The sequence below is a fragment of the Silene latifolia genome, chromosome 2 (genome assembly GCF_048544455.1).
Source record: "Silene latifolia isolate original U9 population chromosome 2, ASM4854445v1, whole genome shotgun sequence".
Classification (NCBI taxonomy): domain Eukaryota; kingdom Viridiplantae; phylum Streptophyta; class Magnoliopsida; order Caryophyllales; family Caryophyllaceae; genus Silene; species Silene latifolia.
Genome location: NC_133527.1, coordinates 49,685,022 through 49,705,359, shown reverse-complemented (window position 1 = coordinate 49,705,359; position 20,338 = coordinate 49,685,022). Strand labels below are relative to the sequence as shown.

The following is a 20,338-nucleotide window of genomic DNA, read 5'->3' as shown; positions in this document are numbered from 1 at the left end:
ATATTATGAGATCGCTTCTTATTGGTGAAATGGAACCGAGGAGATGTTGAGTTAGTTGAGGAGGATGAATTGCAGACCTCTGTATCATTCGAGGAGGTCTCGTTAGGCGCACTGTGTAACACTCCCATACTCCAAGTGCCTTACCAGGACCACTTAAGGCATGAAAGTGCTACCATCTCGGTTACCCGAGGCAATGATAATCAAATAGACAATAACGAAACGTACTTTAATAATAATAAAGTTTAAAGCGATACAACCAAATCCGAAACCGATAAAAGAAAATACAAAGGTTCTCAAATGTTGAGGAGGAGGTCTCGTTAGGCGCACTGCTACTCTCGGAATCCATATGATCATCTGGTGAGCTAATGGGAACACAATCAGCAAAAGAAGCCGAATACAACAAGAGCTTCTTTCCTTTCCTTTCAATGTCAGAACACAACGTCGAGGATGCACAACGTACAATCTCGGCCATCTTCTTCACCATACCAGACGTTTGAGAGAAGAAACAACCTCTTGACTTTGGAGAGAAGAAACAAACCATTTTCCCGCTCAAACATAATTTGCATCCAAGGAGTCAACGACAACACGCTTACCATTCTTGTTAATTGCTAGAAACTGCCTAACGTCCTCCGGCTCTTGAATAATATTTTTAATATGAGGTTCAATCAAACTTACCTCCTCCAAAGTAGTACACGCCTCCAAAAACCTATTCATTTTTTTTAAGGGCTACAGCTTTACGAAAAAAAAGCTTTAGCATTGCGAGGAAAGAAAAGTAAAACCATAGAGCAGTAGGTCAAAGTTGCCTCATAAGCTAGAAGCTTATTAGCACACGCGGCTAAATTTAAACACAGAGAAACGGCCAGCGATAAGGTTGAGTTTAAATCAAGCTCGATTTTGACTTTGACAGATGAACTCAGTAAACGACATGCCTTATCATAACAATCACCCGCCTAATCAAACTGATGTTGTCGAAACAGGTTATTACCGAAATCTTTAAGGGCTTGAATTTGAGAAAAAGTTGAATAATCTAAGTGGGTAAGAACCTTCACAAATTCAACTTCCTCGTCCGACAACTTCTCACTACCATAAATAAAAAGGAAGTATTCAAGAAAGTCGGCACCAGAAATGGAAGAAATGGTTGGAAAGGACGTCATAGCTTAACAACTAATGTAAACTCGAAACAAACAAACCAGAAAACTTAAACCAAACCAGGTGAATAGAAGGCAAAAAAGAAGAAAAAAATGCCAAATAAAGAGGAAATACTACTACAACCATCCACCCACACAACACCAACCCAACCAAGCCACCTCCGCCAAACACTCGACCAAGGATAAACATAGTGAAAAGACACCACCTCAAACCACAGCACCGACAAACTCTGAGAAACTAAGCTGCCTCACATAAGAAGAAAAAAACAAGGAAGACTCGCTGCTTACAAAATAAAATGAGTGGCTACAGGCAAGCCCCCGGGAGACAAAGTCTTAACCACCTAAAAGACAAGCAACCGAGCACAATACTCAAATCCCTTCAAGACAACAGGCGCTTGGACAAGGTACCAATTACCAAACGAAAAGGATAAAGCGAATTGACAGACGATATATAGTGACATACGACAAATCGCAAATTTTGAATAACCAGAAATTGTTTAGATCAAAATCAATAACTCAAAAAGTATTTCAGCTTAGTCCAATTTTTTTTTTTTTTTTTCTGAAACCCAGAAATCAATTCAACTGAAATCAAAACCTATAAATTAATTCAGCAGAAACTCAAAAACCCAGAAATAATAGCTGAAAACAAAAAAAAAAACCGGAAAATCAAATAAAGCAGGCATAAAGAGTAAAATTGAGGGTGGAACAAGTTAATCCAAGCATAACCCTTGAAAGGAACCAGACACAATTAAAGCTTACTCAAACCCTTCAAATAAAACCATAAATGTCGGTAAGGTCTGTTGTTGAGAAACTCGTTTTATGGAAGTTTAGGGTTTGCTATATATTAAGATGCTAACGTTAATCTACGTAATTCTTATGTTCTTCCTAAGTTTCAAAATTCTCTTCACATATATTGAAAAGTGGGAAGAACGTGATGAAATTGAAGTTGGTATTTAAGAAAAAAAATAAAAATAAAATATGCTTAAACCATTTTTTCTTCCCCAAATCTATAAATCGGAGGTTTTTTATTTGACAAAAATAATCCAATCTTTGTTAATGTATTCTCAAAATAGCCAACCTTAATGTTTCAACAATAATTAGTTGTTGGACCACGTGCCAAGGTGCGCGGTCCCCCAATTTGTAGATTTTGTTTGTGGCTAATTTACAGTGAAGCGATGTATCTCACATAAAATTAGCTAGGACAACCACTACGTACAAATCACTCTTGCACAAATCTTAATTTCAATGACGGTGAAGAATAGTAGTTTACATTAGCCTACTTGTTAACCTACGCCAATGCAAGGGTTTGAGCCACGGTTGTAGATGCGTAATCTAATAAACAACGTCTCAACAATAAATGATATAATTCTCAAACTTAAACACATGAATTCTCAACGATACTTATATATCAAGAAGATTCCAATAACACAACATCAACTAGAGGCCTCACAAGAGTACTTGTGGATGCTAAATTACAAACTAAAGGATAAATGGCTGATTACCTCCATGATCGGATGGGCTCGCCATGCTACTTCTACTGCTAATGCTAATCTACGCTACGCCTAAGAGACTAATCTAAAAATAGACTAAGCTGTAGTTGTTGTTTGCTTGAATGAAATGCCTCCTTATATATAGGCATCACCTGATTCCTTGGAAACTACTCCTTAGTGGGAGGCAGTTGATAAACTGTCGAGTCTTCTTGAAGCTTCACATGGGCGCTTATCATGCCCCTTAGCCCATCGTTCCTCCACTTGGACTTCTTGGACTCCGTTTGTCTTCAACTTGGATCAACACCATTTAGACCCAATAACTTCATGCCTTAGTTTTCAGGCCCACATATCCTTAAAATAATAAATTAAGTACCTTAACTAAATTAGGCGCCAACAACCCCCCCCCCCCCCTCCCCCAGCGTCCGAAGATTTTAATCAAAATAAAAACTTTGGACGCTGAAAACCTCTCAGGCTATGCGCCTTACCTTAGGCTTATTATGCCAAAAATCCCAGTGCTTTATCCACTAATACCATGCTCTACAAACTCCAGAGCAAACCATCAGATTCTTCCATCCCAGTTAAGGAAAAATCTGCAGAATCATCATAGATTCATTAGACCCTAACATGAATAAAGGATTTGACCCTTCATCATTCTAGCAAAGCCTTGGACTATCCCGTCAAACAGATCTCTTACACGCTTTTTTTGAAGGATTTGCCATAGTTTTTTTTATCGGTTAATACTGAGAGAGACAAAGAAAGATGAATCTCTCACTCAGAAAGTATCATATTTATAATACTCTGAAAAACGCAACCGTTTATAACGTTTGAAATGTGAACAACTGCTCCACCTCTTCACATCCCGTTTTTCTCGATTCCTTCGAGTAATTCGTTTTCCGAAAAACCTTTGGAACAATAAATAATTCTCAATTATTACATTAAATGAAGGAATTTATTTCATAGACGCATTTATTCCGCCCGGGTTATATTAATTAATTCCCAAAAATGTCCCTCAGCGCTAGGGTTTTATAGTTCTTGGCTTTCTGAAGTTGACCAATCTTCTGAAATCTATTGCCGCACTTCATTATCATCTTCATCAGAACTATCAATTATATATAATTGGAGACGATTCACTATCTCCTGCTGAGCCTTATCTCGGAACTCTTCGTGCAAGAGTGTTCTCTCTTCAAAATTTGAGAAATACAGACAAGTGCAATTCACGATTATCTCTACTCCATTCCTCATGATTCTCTTCTTCAATGCCTGGGTAGGGTGGTTCGTAAGTTAAACTCGACTCATATGCCAAATCAACCTATGGTCTGTCAGGATCAAAAGCAAATAGCCATGCCCAACACCGGCAGTTTTGATTACCGCCCATTTTGATTGAAGTGGAAGCCTTCTAAAGACCCCTTTCATGAACTTCCTTTGCCCTAAAACCTCATCCAAGCCAGGTTCATGCATTGGTTCTCTCAACTCGGCACGAAGCGAAACCATGAGAAACGGTAGCTTTTCTTTCATAAAGTCTGGCAAATTCGGCCTTATCCGCGACCTTAATTCCATCATGATATTGACATTGTGTTTCAATGTCAACCCTCATTGACACAAACCTCGTCTTTTATGAAAAGAGGGAGACATTTTAGGATTTCCCACAAACTTTTATATTTTAAATAGGAAATATGGCGAAAAGGAATGTCCCTTTTAAATATAAAAAGAAAATAAGAAACGTCTTGTTTCCATAAATTAACTATGAGAAGGTAAATAATTATAACCCTTTCACAATTTTAAAGAATAATCATTACCCATAGGCGGCGATTTACATGTCCAGTTTGCCACGTTCACCAATAGGTCAAATCAATTCCCCAACTGTCTCGCCATAGTCGAAGAGACACGCAATTGGGCAAATGGAAACAATAATTTCCACATATTATTTCCAAATTTTGCCTTCTTATACAAAAGATTTTTTAGACATGCAGCGCTGATCCAAATTATTTTCTTATTTGTTTAGCGCTTGATCATTTCATTCACCATTCTCAACCCTTTATTGATTCAAGAGTATTGATTCAAGAGTATCCTGTGAACTTTAATCAGATTTGTTTGGAAGAAGACTACTAGAATTATATCTGAGTATAAAACCTCCATTTTAAAGAACGCGAAGCGATCAATGAAACTGATAACTTATTATTATCATTTCCTAATATTTCATCATTTACATAATGCAACGACTTATAACTGCTGCATAAAACATAAAATAAAATGTGACAAAATATACTTTGTCACATAAAATCTACAAAACACAACGAGAATACGTTCTCATTATTTTCCTCCAAAAAGGAAAAGATAATTAACAGTTGTTCTAAACAACTTTAAGGCGATGCTGCCTCCTGATCACCTAGGTCAAACTGAATGACATGCAAACCCACCAAAGCCTCAAGATAACCTTCTTTATCCTCTTTATCACTATAATCGGTATCTCCATCATCCAGGAAATCCGCAGGATTGACATTATTTGAGTCATAGTTTGGTGGAGGGGCCATCAGAGGGAGGAGCAATAACTTTTTCCCCTTCTGAAATTTTCATGGAATGGGAATGTGATCCCTGTAAATAGTCACCCATAAACCCTCTAGGGTTTGCACCAACCCCTATCTAAGGGTTTCTAAATGAGCAAGCGCAAACCTCCCTGGCCTACAAGAATTCTTGTTTCCGGACACTATCAACCTCATAGCCCATGCTCTGCATACCATGATCATATTCCCCTTTGTCCGAGGGTCAACTAATCCAATTATTGCCAGCAACAAACCAACATTGTCACAAAGCGGATGCACCGGTTTCCCACTCGTTCCTCCTGCTGCTCTTTTAGACAGTTAACGGTAAAAAGAAGACTCCTTAAGAGTCACAAGACGCCCAATAGCAAAGACTCTCTGGTCATGGTAAAAATGATCTACCGCTTCCTTGGTCTAAAAACCGACTAGCGCCAATAAAGGGCTAGTTCGGGTCAAGAAACAATCGTTGGCATACCATAGGATTTGCGCCATTTGAAAAGAAAAACTTTTTCTTTTTCAGAAAAAGAGTTCTAAAGGAAACTTTTAGTATAAAAAACAATTTCTTTATTTTGGGGTTGTTTGGTTGCCTTTTAAATTCATGGGAAATGAAAAATAATGGGAAGTAGCTAAATGAAGTCTTGTTTGGTTGCCCAATTCATGGCAAATGGAACTTCCTATGGAACTCCAATTCCTACATGTTGTAGGAAGTCACTTACCTACCCCCCCGGTAAGTGGAAATTCTCACATGAATTGAAGTTCCCACATCCAACCAAACAGCATTTATACAATTCACAGGATTTTCAAGTTCATATGAATTTGATCTTCCCAGGAATTCTATCTTCCAATGGTGAACCAAACGACTCTTAAGAGTCTAATATTCCGTTTTGAAAGAATTACTTGGGATAATTCACTAAATGAGAAAAATAACCACCTTTAAATAGGCAAGATTAAGAAAACACCTCGCTTCACCCTAATTATTGTTAGGCACGATTCGTATAAACTTTTCACACGTGTCCTTCACCGCACCGCTTAAAAAACACGGTAATCCAAGAGACATCTCTTCGTAATACGCATTAGGTTTTCTTGGATTCTCTTATTAAACACCCTTTACTTTATAGTAAAAACGTCTTCTAGAATTTCTTATTCCACAAGAAAATTCTCAAAACACTTTTTCAAAACTTTCTTATTATTATAAAAACTAGTATAGATCTCATACGAATGCGCTGTTATTTAGATAGGAATATTAAAGAAAATAACAATTATTCAACTGATATTTAACTCAATTTGAAATTTAATTGTAAAATTTATTGTTATTAATGTTTTACATTAATTAGTGGAAAAGAGAAGGTTGGGTATAATACAGTTGTAGATATAATATAATGAAAGCCCAATTACAGATATGATATAATAAAAGCCCAATTACAGTTATGATATAATGAAAGCTCAATTATAGCCAAATTCATTTAGGCGGGAAAATTTGGGAGATCTCTTATTATTTTAGTGTAAGGGGGATTCTCAAAAATTATCGTGGCATCTTCTTCGTCTGCCGCCGTAATTGGACCAATTTGTTACAACTCTTTGCAAGGAAAAGTTCTCCTTGTAATCTATTTGATTTCAAATACACATAATGCAATTTACCACCCCAAGGGTTAGTCCTCGATCTCAAACCTAATGATGGGGAATTTCCTGACGCCACCTTAGGCCCCTTAATCCAACCACTCCGGTATGTCGGCGGCGATAAAACTCTTACTCGAAGTCCACCAAAGCCTGACCTCTCACTATCCAGATACTTCTGATACCCGTCCACTTGTCTTCTACCCAGACCCTTCAAATTAGATTTCAAATACACATAATGCAATTTACCACCCCAAGGGTTAGTCCTCGATCTCAAACCTAATGATGGGGAATTTCCTGACGCCACCTTAGGCCCCTTAATCCAACCACTCCGGTATGTCGGCGGCGATAAAACTCTTACTCGAAGTCCACCAAAGCCTGACCTCTCACTATCCAGATACTTCTGATACCCGTCCACTTGTCTTCTACCCAGACCCTTCAAATTAATTGGGTTGGAGTCTTCAACCCAATCAGAGGATGGTGTAATGGCAAAGAAAAAAAAACTCTGGAATCAGCGCTAGGTATAAACGCCAATCCATGTTCCATGATAAATGGATAGAAAATTGAATCGACCCATTCATCCGTCTAGTGCATTATAACATTCTTCCCTTTGATAGTACCATATGTTCGGTACTCCTGTCATTATGGGATCCAGTGCTAAACTATTTCTTTCTACGGCATGGCACCATGACCATTACTTTGGCTGACATTAGTTACCTGATTAGTATATCACCAATTAGCCCTGCCAGAAATTTCATTTCTTTGGACAAGACTGACCTCTCAGATGAAGGCAAGCGTCTCTGCAAAGGAGCGTTTGAGTTATGGGATCAACGCATTGCTGCGCCCAAGAAAGGTTTCTCGGAAATCATGAAAAAAATTCAAAAATAACTCGTAGTTGAGTTCGAGGATGTCATATTTCTTGCTTATGTATTCTTCAGGCTCTTGATGTCCAAGAGCGATGGACGCGTTAGTGGATTCATTCCACTTGCAGCTGAAAGTCAATCATGCACCGGGCCAATCTCCGGCGCCTTTGGTGTTAGGCTCAATCTACATAATGCTTCGATGCTACCACCAGGCCGCTCTTAAATTCCATAAGGATGACAAGGAACCAGGCCTTGCCTTACCCCAGTTTATAGTGGTGTAAGTGGTCCCCTATGGCGGATAACTCTCTATTTTCCTTACCATAGCGCTATTGACTCCAAACTAATCTGGAAAGTCACTGTCAGCCTCAAACGCTATAGTCTTACTGAATTTTTCATCGACTCTACCGATGTAAACTTGTCTAAATCCGTAGACGACATTGTTGACTCTTTTCTTTGTCAAAGGAATTCCCTTTTTTCTGTTACCCAATGTTATGTGCAAGAGCATCGCCTATCTGATTCTCCAACTTCTTTGTTTAAGTTGTACCTGCCTCCATGGATGAATACCATGGAATTCCCGGTTCCTGAAGAACCTACTCAGGAAATTTGGGACAACTTTATGTGTCCTAGGGACTTGTCGTATTCCCCATTCCTAACTACTGATTTTGGTGCGGAAGTGTATAACCCTCAACTTGTCGCACGCCAATTTGGCCTTGTTCAGTCTTTTGCAATTCCATTCTTGTGGTTAATAAATAGTTTATGGCATTATAGAGTAAAATTGAACGTTGCAGACGTTCAAAAACTCTTTTACAGTGCTATTCCAGTGTTATTCCAGTATCTGTGACACAAAGCTAGCGCTATCGACATGGTGCGGCCACAGCCTCACACATCCAATTGTGGTCTTCCTCACTATGGTGTTCAGCCGATAGCTTGATCCAAGCTACTCACATGCTCAAAAAAAAGCATCAAAGGTAATCTTAATCCCTTGTAACGATGTCTTTATGGTCAATTCTATCGCTCTTCTCGATAGATGTCCTTATACAATTTCATTCTTGCAGTCAAAACTCCAGGATTAAAGGTTTTGAACTTATGCACTCATCATGACAGTCCTTAACTTTGCCTCTCCAAGACACCCAGCGCCCACTATTCAGGAGCTTATCATTACCTTGGACCCCCAGGGAAGTTCAACATCCCCTCATCTGCCTTCGCTCCTAGGATGAAAGTGACCCCTACCAACGTCGAAGCAGAGGAAGAAGAACCCTTCCAACTAGAAAACTCAGATGAAACCATTGAGGAGAAACCTCTTATCAGGAAACGAGGTGGTCCCTCCACTTTAATGAAAAGCCCTAAAAAGCAAAAATTTATCAATCTTGCGCCTGATAGTTCCCAGGCCCCAACCACTCAAGTATTAGAGATCGTTGATCAGGGTCGAATAACCCCTTCTTCGTTGACCATTTTAAACAAAGAAAAGGCACCTTAGCCTTCTGCTCCAGTCACTTCAACAGATCAAATGACACATATCCCCCACTTTTAAGAGGGTAATTTAGTTCAAGAAAATTACCTTGAATCCGTGGATAAATTCATACTGACCCTCAAGAACAGAGTTTTAATGCTGCTTCAAGGGCGTCATCTCACATCCGACGATCACAAGTTCAAGTAAAGCACTTCAAAGGGGCCTTGTAGCAACCATGATTGTAGGTGATGTTGTAGTCCAAAATCAAGAACTAGCTGTTCAAGTTATACCTGAACAATCACCATCAGATTCTCAAAACTTCCAAGTCATTCTTCGTTCCTTAGAAGAAGACTCTTTCAGAAAGAATGAAATGGTTCAAACACCATCTCCTCCCAAGAGAATCCCTCCTTCTTTGGCGCTGTCATGGCTTAAACAATCACTAATGGCTGGAAAATGATAAGTTCGCCCTCAGCATTCCCCATCATTGCCAAGTTGGAATATCTTGCGTTATTACCATCCAACAGAGAATTACTCCAACAACTCCATGAACTACTCCATGAACTCTGCCAAGTGTCAGAAAGCTCTTCTCCCTTCCACGGCCAAGTTCAAAGTTATGGTAACCATTACCAGGTGCAACTTGCTCCAGATATCTTTCATTGGTATGAAATGAGTGACTTGGTCAGTCGATCCACAATCACCCAAATCATGTTGTTACCATACTGAGGCTTTGGTAGTCCCACAATGAAATCCATCGAGATAGATTCTCATTTCCACTCTGCTACCTAAAGTGACTGAACCTTACCCTGCGGTCTTCGTTGCTTACCTTTGACCCTCTGACAAGTCAAGCATCTAGCTACAAAATCTGCGACATCTTTCTTCATCCCGGGCCACCAAAAGGTCTTTTTCAAGTCTTTGTATAACTTGTCACCATCCGGATGCACTGAATAAGGAGTGCAATGAGCCTCAATCATGACCGTTTTCCTCGTCTCTACATCGTCAGGAACACACCATCAACCATCGTAACGAACACTTCTATCTGCATGCAATGAAAATCGTGACATATTGCTATTGCCTATATTTTCTCTCCATTCTTTAATTTTAGGATCAAGCAATTGAAGCTGTCTTAAGTTATCGTAAAACTCTGGTTCCACTGTCAGATCCCCGATGATATCCCCTTTGCGAATCATATGTATGCCCATCTTCGTCACTTCATCTTTCAGTTGTACTAAAGACAAGGCATTGGATAAGGAATGCACACTCTTCCTGCTCAATGCGTCAGCTACAACATTAGCCTTTCCCTCATGGTAGATTATCTTCATATCATAGTCCCCTATCAGCTCCATCCATCTTCTATAACGCATATTCATCTCCTTTTATGTGAAAATATATTTCAAACTTTTGTGGTCTGAAAACACCTTAAAAGTCGCCCCGTAGAGTTAGTGTCTCCAAATATTTACAGCAAACACAACGGCTTCCAACTCTAAGTCATGAGTATGGTAGTTCTCTTCATAAGATTTCAGTTGCCTCGATGCATAAGCGATGACCTTCCCATTCTGCAGTAAAACACAACCCAGCCCATTCTTTGAAGCGTCGGTATAAACCTCAAAGTTTTCACTTCCCTCAGGTAGGGCTAAGACAGGAGCTGTAGGTAAACGTTCTTTTAAAGTTTGGAACGCTACTTCACAACTCTCATCCAGCGAAATCGATTCTCTTTCCTCATCAAAGCTTTCATTGGCCTAACAATGGTAGAAAAGTCTTTTACAAACCTGCTGCAATAACCAGCCATGCCTAAGAAACTCCGAATTTCAGATACATTTTTGGTGCTTCCCAGTTTGACATTGTTGATCCACAGACACTTCATCCTTTGAAATCACATGGCCTAGAAAAGCTACCTTCTCCAACCAGAACTCGCACTTGGATAACTTGGCATACAACTGATTATCGCGTAGTTTCTGCAATACCATTCTTAGATGCTTAGCATTGTCCTCTTAACTCTTAGAATATACTAGAATGTCGTCAATGAAGACCACCACAAACTGGTCCAAGAAAGGACTAAAGATCTTATTCATCAAATCCATAAATGCCGCCGGTGCGTTCGTCAACCCAAAAGGCATCACCACATATTCATAGTGACCATACCGCGATCTAAAAGCTGTCTTGGGAACATCCTCCTCTCGGATTCTCAACTGATGGTACCCCGACCTTAAATTGAACTTGGAAAACACCTCAGCTCTGCTTAACTTATCGAATAAGTCATCAATTCGCGGCAACGGGTATCTGTTCTTTACCGTGACATGGTTCAACTCCCTGTAGTCGACGCATAACCTCATACTACCATCCTTATTCTTTACAAACAACAATGGTGCTCCCCACGGTGATACACTAGGCCGAATATACCCTTTCTATAACAAATCGTTCAGCTGTTTCTTCAACTCTTCCAATTCTTTCGGTGTCATCCGGTACGGAGCCTTAGATATAGGTCTCGTTCCCGTCTTCACCTCCACACTAAAATCAACATCCCTTTTTGGCGGTAACCCTGGAATCTCATCTGGAAAAACATCCACGAACTCATCCACAACCGGTATCTCCGTTGCTATAGCTCCTCCAATCGACTATCCCGAATGTGACAAAGAAACATAGGACACCCCTTTCTCAGGTAAGATTTCAAGGTTATAGCTGCAATAGCCTTGAACTTTGGCTTGACCACAAACCCCCGGTAGGATACTCTAGTTCCTTTAGGACCCCTCAAAGTCCCCTTTTTCTGATGGCAGTCTACACTAACTTTTTACTTACCCAACCAGTCCATCCCGACGATGACCTCAAACCCACCCATAGAAAACTCAAACAAATTACCCGGAAGGTTAACTTCCCTACCATGGACACCTCTCTATACAACCTCCCACAAGACACTGACGCCCCCGACGGTATGACAACATTATCTTTTACAGGCTAATATTCCCTCAAGCCCTTTTTACTAAATCATGTCCCCTAGATACAAAAGAATGCGTAGCCCCCGAATCGAATAAAACAAATGTAACACCCGCGAATTTCCCATTTTGACATTTTAAATTTATTAAACCGTTCGATTACTTTATTTCATATTTTTGAATTATTCAATTTAACTAATTTTATGTCAAACACGATTTTTATAAACGTATTATATAAAAGCTCATTTTTATAAAAATACGTATTATTAAATTATATCTTTGAGTCATAATTTATACAAGAATAAATGTATACATATTTTGGTCAGACAATAATAGTGACAGTAATAATATTAGTTCCGTCTCAAGTTAAAATAAACTCGAGACATTATTCCGTCTAGCTATAGACCATCACATTTCACTGTGTACTTACTTTAATTCGGACCAACCAGAATTTGACAACACGCTCACCTACCCCTTACACTCCACCCCTAAATATCTCTTTATTATATATTTATATATTATTATTATATATATATTACGTACAACTATTATTACTTTATTATTATTCTTGTTTTTTTTCATGCGTGACCCCCCACCCCCCTGCAATTCTCCTTCTTCTTTTCGAATAAAACAAAACAACAGCAAACTCCATAATCGCCATTTTCACAAGCTTCATCTCCAGATCCCGTCTTCGTCTCTCAACCAAACTCCATTATTTTTGTACCTTTAGCTTCCTCGTCCCTTCCTCGTTCTTTTAAGGTAAGAAAGCTCCTATTTTGTTGAATTTTCGAAATGGGCATCTTGTTACAAACTCGGTTTTGTGACCCATGTTACTCGTTTTTCCTCCTTTTTAGTTGAAGACTGAAGATAAGGTCGCGTTATGGACGTTTTTACTTGGGAATTCGAAGAGTTAAGGTAATGGTGATAGGTTACTTGACAAAAACGTCGAAATTCTGTTTTTATGTGTCGTTTTATGTGTCTTTGTGTGATAAAGTTCAGTTCTTTATATTCTTCCTCATTCATATGCTCGATTTCATCGTTTCATTTCCGTCTTTAAGCTTGGACTACTGATTGTTCTGTGCGGACGGGTCGTGTTATATGCCCGTCTCAAAATAAACTTGAAATGAACCGTTTTACTTGGTTGGTCGAGCTTGGTTAAGATGATTTTGTAGGAGGGTGTTATTCCTGTAGAATTTCTTTTTATTTCCGTCTCAAATGAGAGCTGTTGGGGGTTGTCGATTTCAGCTTGAAACCGAGACAGGGGGAGTCCGTGAGCCCTGTTTTGGGCGGGTTTTCTGGGCAGGGGTTGATACGAGTTCTTGTCGAGACTTGGAGACGGGTTGTATGCGTTTTAGGACAGCTTCGAGTTGCTTTGTGCAGGTGGTCCGTATAACACTATATTGGGAATGTTTTCGGGTCTGTTTTAGGATGGATAGATGGGTGCTTCTCGGGACTGTTTTGAGTCGTGACGTTGGCGGGTCTGATGGCCTGCTCTATGGCTCGGTTTTGGTGGTGTGTCACACAGTGGTGGTGGCTGACTTGGCTAGTTGAGTGGCTGTTGTTGGGTCGTGTTATGGGCTGCCCAAATTGGTTCTTGGAGTCGTGATTATGGGTGCTTGTAGCGTAGGCTCGGGTTATTTTAAATAATTAATTTCCATCTCGTGTTTTATAAAACGCAATCCGTTAAACATGGTTCATATGCATACCTCCCTCTCATGATTTATATTTATTAAGTCCCGTCATGTAATTATTTAAATTACCGTCTCAAATATGCTCATGTACTCGTCTCATTATTTAGTAATGTGTTAAATTGGGCCGTATGATCACCTTGCCTTCTTCTTTCCTTTGCCTTAAAAATCATTCATCTAGTGAATGGTTGTTGGGCTAGTTGTGTTCTTCATGGTGGGCTCACTTTCCCATATTCTTTGGGCTCACCATATGATATTTGTTGGGCTTGCCTTGTGGTTAATGGGCCACACTCATACTATGGGTGTATTCGGCACCAAATTTGGTATATGTGAGTCGTTTAATTTCCCGTCTCGTGCTTTATATAACGTAATCCGTTAAACATTGTTCTCTATATATATACTTCTCTCACATGATCAAATTGTTGGATTTCACATGATTATATGTTTGTTTTTACATGAGTATTAAGTTGGGTCTAACATATCTTGTTTGTTGGGCTTAATGTGATTTAATTGTTGGACTCCTCATAATTTGTTTATTGGGCTCATAAATGGGTCACTTGGACTTGGTCACATTTTATTCCGTAATTTCATATAACGTAATTTATTTATTATCATTTATTATATTTTATTTAACCGGCATGTTAAATTAGGAAATGGAGTATCTATTAATATGAGACAAGTAGGAGTTATTATTATTTAAATAGTTATTTATAAAGGGTCATATCCTTGATAATGTCTAGTATTGTTCGGTTGTATGAGTCTTGGTTCTACCGGATACTAGGGGTGAGCCTGAGGCCCTCTAGTTGCGGTATGAACGTCGGGAGTGATGTTCCCATCCGTACTTATGGTGATGCAGACCATAAGTATGAATGTGACATTAATCATCCCGGCCCTAAGTCACGGTCCTATCGGATACTAGGGGTGAGCCAGAGGCCCTCTAGTTGCGATATGATTCGTCGGGAGTGATGTTCCCATCCGTACTTATGGTGAGATGCAAGCCATAAGTATGAATGTGACATTAATAATCCCGTTCTATGTGCTTGTTTGGCCCTCTAGTTGCGATATGATTCGTCGGGAGTGATGTTCCCATCCGTACTTATGGTGAGATGCAAGCCATAAGTATGAATGTGACATTAATAATCCCGTTCTATGTGCTTGTTTGTTATGCTTGTTTGTTGTACTTGTTTGTAGTATTTGGCCATGTTTTAAAGGTAACCGCTGAGCCAGATACTTGTTTGTTGTGTCTCGAACATGTTTTAAAGGTAACCTCTGAGTTGGACACTTGTTTGTTGTATTTGGCCATGTTTTAAAGGTAACCGCTGAGCCAGATACTTGTTTGTTGTGTCTCGAACATGTTTTAAAGGTAACCTCTGAGTCGGACACTTGTTTGTTGTATTTGGCCATGTTTTAAAGGTAAACCGCCGAGCGGATACTTGTTTGTTGTACCTCGGACATGTTTTAAAGGTAACCTCCGAGTCGGGTACTTGTTTGTAGTATTTGGACATGTTTTAAAGGTAACCGCTGAGCCAGATACTTTATGTGTTGTGTCTCGGACATGTTTTAAAGGTAACCTCTGAGCCGGACACTTGTTTGTAGTATTTGGACATGTTTTAAAGGTAACCGTTGAGCCAGATACTTTAGAGGTCGTGCCTTGGACATGTTTTAAAGGTAATCGCTGAGCCAAGGTACTTAAGGACTTGTGTTTCGGACATGCTTTAAAGGTAGCCTCTGAGCCGGATGCTTTGCTTATTATGTGATGTTAGTAGTCCCATTTCATGTATTGTATGTTGTTTGGTTTTCAAAGTTGGATGTATCATATGCCTTATCTATGATTGACTACGCATGTTGAATGTTAGTCTCATGTCTGAGTGCTTGCATCAAATAGTTATATTCACGATGTTCTTATATGTTCTTGTTTATCTGTGTTTCGACATTTTGTGGTTGGGAGAACCTTGAGTTACTCCCCCCGACCGTATGCGTTCATGTTTACATGAATGACAGGTTGTGAAGATGCTTACGTGGGGAAGACGTGTGGGCTAGCGAGAACTAAACCCTTGGACCTTAGTTTGTTAGTTTAGAAACCCTTTATATGTTTATTCGCGGGATATCTTTTCCCCGCCTTCTAGACTTGGGTTGTAATAACCTAATTTTGTCTATTATTGTATTTGTTTCATTTCATTTTGGCACCCGCGTGTTAGTGTTTAACTAGTAATCTAAAAGTTTTTAAAAACTCATAAAATTCCGCTTTAATTTATTAGTTATATTCATTGTTGTCAGAATCGCGATTCGATCCAACGATTCTACGATTTTACGATCCAAAAATGCTTGATCGATCCTGGATCCTACGATTCTATTATAGTTGTAGAATCTTACGATCCTATTAATTTGAAAATTTCTAGAGATGAGATCATAATACGATCCTACGATTTTACGATCCTACGATCCGATTCCATAATAAAAAAAATTAATATATATTTTTATATAATGATACCGTAAAACCCAAATTTCGTGTAAGTTGTTCATACAATAATACTAAAATCATTAATTACCAATATTTTATGAATAAATATTAATAAATAACTGTTTTGATTTTCAATTATATGTTTTTACCAAATAAAAAATTATATTTAGTGAGTTTGTAAAATCTTGCGATTCTACGATCCGATTCTACCGATTCGATCCTACCCTCCCCATCGATCCAAAGTAGAATCCCGATCCTGACAACATTGGTTATATTTTCCGCTTTATCGCCGGGTGTCACAACAAAGGTCGGCGTATTATTAACAAGAAAAGTACCAGTGATGACTTGCGCATCCTCCTCAGCTGCCTGTTTGTCCATCATGAACAACTTGCCACTATTCTTTTGAACTCCACCATGCATCGTGCTTGTTGATGCTGTAGATTTGGCAGCCGAATTATGATTAGCATTACCTCTCTGTCGTTGGTAAGCCCCTCCATTGTTGCGGTTGAAGTAACTGTTGTTGTTGTGGCTTTGACCACCCTGATTAGGCCACGCCCTGCCGATTTATTTCTTGCCATGCTCTGACTCGGTTGCCTGAGAATACCTCCCCTGGTGTTGCCTCTGGAAACCCAGTCCTCCATAGCTAGTGGTTGACCACCCGTTTGACCTTCGTTGACCGTGTATTAGGGTGTTTGACCGAGTCGTTTAAGGGTGTTGTTGTGTTGTTGTGAACCGGTTTTAGGGCAAGGTTTTACCCCTCATTTATGACCGACCTTGGGTGGCTTTGGGGGTGGCTCGGGTCGTGGGTAGCTGTGGGTGGCTGGTGATCCTAGTGGTAGTCAGGGGTGGTGGTTAAGGTGGTCGTAGGGGGCGCAAATCAGGGGTAAAGAGGGGGTGGCGAGTGATTAAATGGGTGTTTGGTGGTCGAGTTATTGTTGTGGTTGCGGCTATGGTTGTCGTGTATGGCAGTGGTCGTGTATGGGGACCACCGTGTCTAGGTGGGGCGACGATGATGTGAGTGGTGGTGACCGAAGTAGTGTTGGGTGGTGCGAGTGTGTGGTGTACATAAGTGTTGTGCGGTGGTGTTGCGGGGTTGCGGTTGTTGTTGTTATTGTCGTGGGTTGTTGGTGACGGTAGGAACCGGCCTAGGTGGTGGCTGCCGGGGTAGGGTGGTGGTCCACCGTGGCCAATGTGGTGGGTGGTTGAGCTTTGGCCTTGTATGAGACGGGTTTTGTTTAGTTAGTTTTGTATTTAGTTTAATTAGTTTAGTAATAATAATCAATTAGTAGTCATACGTATTTTAATTATCTTGTTTAGGAGCGATTTTATGTGACGGTTTTGTGAGACGGTTTTATGAGGCGGATCTTGGTGTATCGAGTAGCTTATGGAGATTTGCTAAAAGGTAGGTTTATCCTACTCAGTTTCACTATTATATTTATTTATTAAATGAGTCTTTTGCCATTCATTTGCATTAAGTGAGGTCGTATTTCATGTTGTTGGTTATGGCGACTCGAGGAGTCGGGATATTTGAAGAAGTGGTATTTGTGACGTATTTGTTATGTCATGTGGTATATTGCATATTGTGTATTGTGATGATTGTATATGTTGGAGGTTGTTGTTATTGTTGTTATGAAGACGTAAGACGATTGGGAGACCGTCTTACGCTTGGGTCGCCTCTTGAGTTTGGAGGGACTTATGTGGTTGAGACACGACTTCTGGCAGGGGATCCGGTTGACTTCCAGACCCGGTACGTCTGGGCGTGTCCCGGTACCTATTTGTGGTTGTTGGTATGTCTGGGCGTGTCTCGGTACCAGTGTGGTTGTCGGTATGTCTCGGCGTGTCCCAGTACCGTGGTGGTGGTTGTTTGATAGCGTGTCATTCATATCATAGTCATGTTGCATATTCACACACTTGTGTCGTGTCACACTTTATTTATTGAAATTGGCGTTTGTGTGTGTGTAATTGTCACCTATTTCTGGGGTAGCCTGTGTCGATTGTAATACTCCGTATTTAATAATTATATAATAATAATAATATTTTATTGTATTCATACGAGTTATGTTGATACGGAATAATATAATAACAATAAGATACATGTATTATACTACTCCCACCTATATGGCTATATATACCCCTTATACCTTATCCATTTGCAATCCACCAAAATCCACCATCAAATATTAGAGAGAAAAGAGAGAAAGAGAGAAAGGAAGAGAAAGATCGTCTTTTGCCCTCCGCCTCGAGATCGTAAGGTAAACCGCCTCACACTAGTCATATATTATTTTATTTTACCGCCTTGACCTTGACCTTGACCCACCGTAGTCCGTCGTTGACCACCTGCTTGACCATCGTTGACTGTGAGAAATGGGGGTTTGACCGACCTTATACATGTTCATAGTTGTGGTTGTGCGACGGTCTTAAGACGTATTTTTGAACCACCTATAGGGGATGTCTAGGGTCAACCTTGGGATGGTTGTGTCGAGGGGAGTGAGGAGGTCGTAGTGGTGGTCTTGGGTGGTGGGTAGGGTGGTTGTGGTGGTCAGGATCTGGGGTAGAAAAGAGGGTGTACGGGCGCAGGTTTTAGGGTTGTGGTCGTGTGTGTTGCTGTCGTCATTGGTGTTGTTGGTGGTTGTTGCCGCCATCATTGCTGCCGTTGGACTCGCCGTGGTCGGGGGACACGGTGGGGGTGGTTGACGGTGGCCGGCGTGGCCAGTGGGGGAGACAGGTGTAGTTGTTGCGGGTTGTTATTGTTGTTGTCGTTTGTTGTTGTTATTGGTTGGGGTGGCTGCCGGCCGTGGCCCACCGTGGCTGGTGGCCACGATGGCGGCAATGGATGTGGTGGTTGAGTTTGAGTCGGGTTTTGGGTAGTGTATAAGACGGGTTTAATTTAGTCGTATTTGTATAAATAGAATAGTATATTCATACGTATTTATATACGTATTAGATTGGTATATTTATACGTATTTGTATTATTATCGTATTTTAGGAAATGGGTTTTTTGAGACGGTTTTACGAGACGGGCCTAGCTTGTGTGATGGTTTACTTATACGGATATGCTACGAGGTAGGTTTATCCTACTCAGTTTTCATTGTCGTATTTGTTCATAAAATGAGTCTTTTGTCATTTAATTGCATCGAGTGAGTCGTATTGCATGTTGTTGGTCATGACGACTCGACGAGTTGGGATATTTGAGGAAATGGTATCCATGGCATGTTTGGCATGTCATGGGGTATATTGACTGTCATACATTTCATATTGTGACAAGTGTGATTATATATGTTGGAGGATTTATGGTGTTGTTTTGGAGACGTAAGACGGTTGGGAGACCGTCTTGCGATAAAGTCACCTCTTGGAGCTTCCCACTCCAAGAGGAATGGGCACATTAATGGCTTGAGTTACGAAGGGACTCGTGCGGTTCAGACACGACGTCTAGCAGGGGATCCGGTTGGCTTCCGGACCCGGTACGTCTGGGTGTGTCCCGGTACCTGTTTATGGTTATCGATATGTCTAGGTGTGTCCCGGTACCTGTAATACCCGTCCTTTTAGAGACCCGTTGACCGACGTTGACTGACCTGAGACGCCTATCTAGACCTTCGGAAACCTTACGAGTGAAACCTTGTGACGTTGTGAGTATTTGAGTTCGTGTTACTCGATCTAGCGGAGGCTACTCGATCGAGTAGAGGCCACTCGATCGAATAAGTGGGTTACTCGATGGAGTAACGGGTTTTCAGTGGGGAATTATAAATCGTAAATCGTGAAACCCAAATCATTTCTCTACCTTTCTTCTTAATCTAGATACCGTCATTTCACTCCTCCTTCACCATGGTTCATCTCCTTGAGGCCTTTGAGAGTGGTTACCCCTTAGGGATAGGATGCTTGAGTCGGGTAGCGGTCTTGACACCGAATTGCTTTGCTTAGGTATGTGTCATCATCATCATCGTCTCCCTTGATTTCAGTTATGGTTATGGTAGTAGTAATAGATAGTTATGATGGTTGTTATAGGTGGTTTTGGTGGTTGATTGTTATGTTGTGATCGGACGCGAAATCGCTGCGGTTTGCTAAAGGTAGGTTTTCCTACTCAGTACTGTTGGTTGTCTAGAGTGTCTATTGTTGTTGTATAGTTGGTTTAATGTCAGTGTTGTTGATGTAGATTGGTTGTG

General features: G+C 40.3%; 1 long non-coding RNA gene across 1 annotated transcript; it reads left to right on the top strand.

Moving 5' to 3' along the window:
* The first annotated feature begins 6,559 nt into the window (after window positions 1–6,559).
* Window positions 6,560–15,903, top strand: LOC141642725 (uncharacterized). Its single transcript, XR_012543397.1, has 2 exons — window positions 6,560–12,944; window positions 15,719–15,903. It is a non-coding gene; the product is annotated as an uncharacterized LOC141642725 (long non-coding RNA).
* The last annotated feature ends 4,435 nt before the right edge of the window (window positions 15,904–20,338 follow it).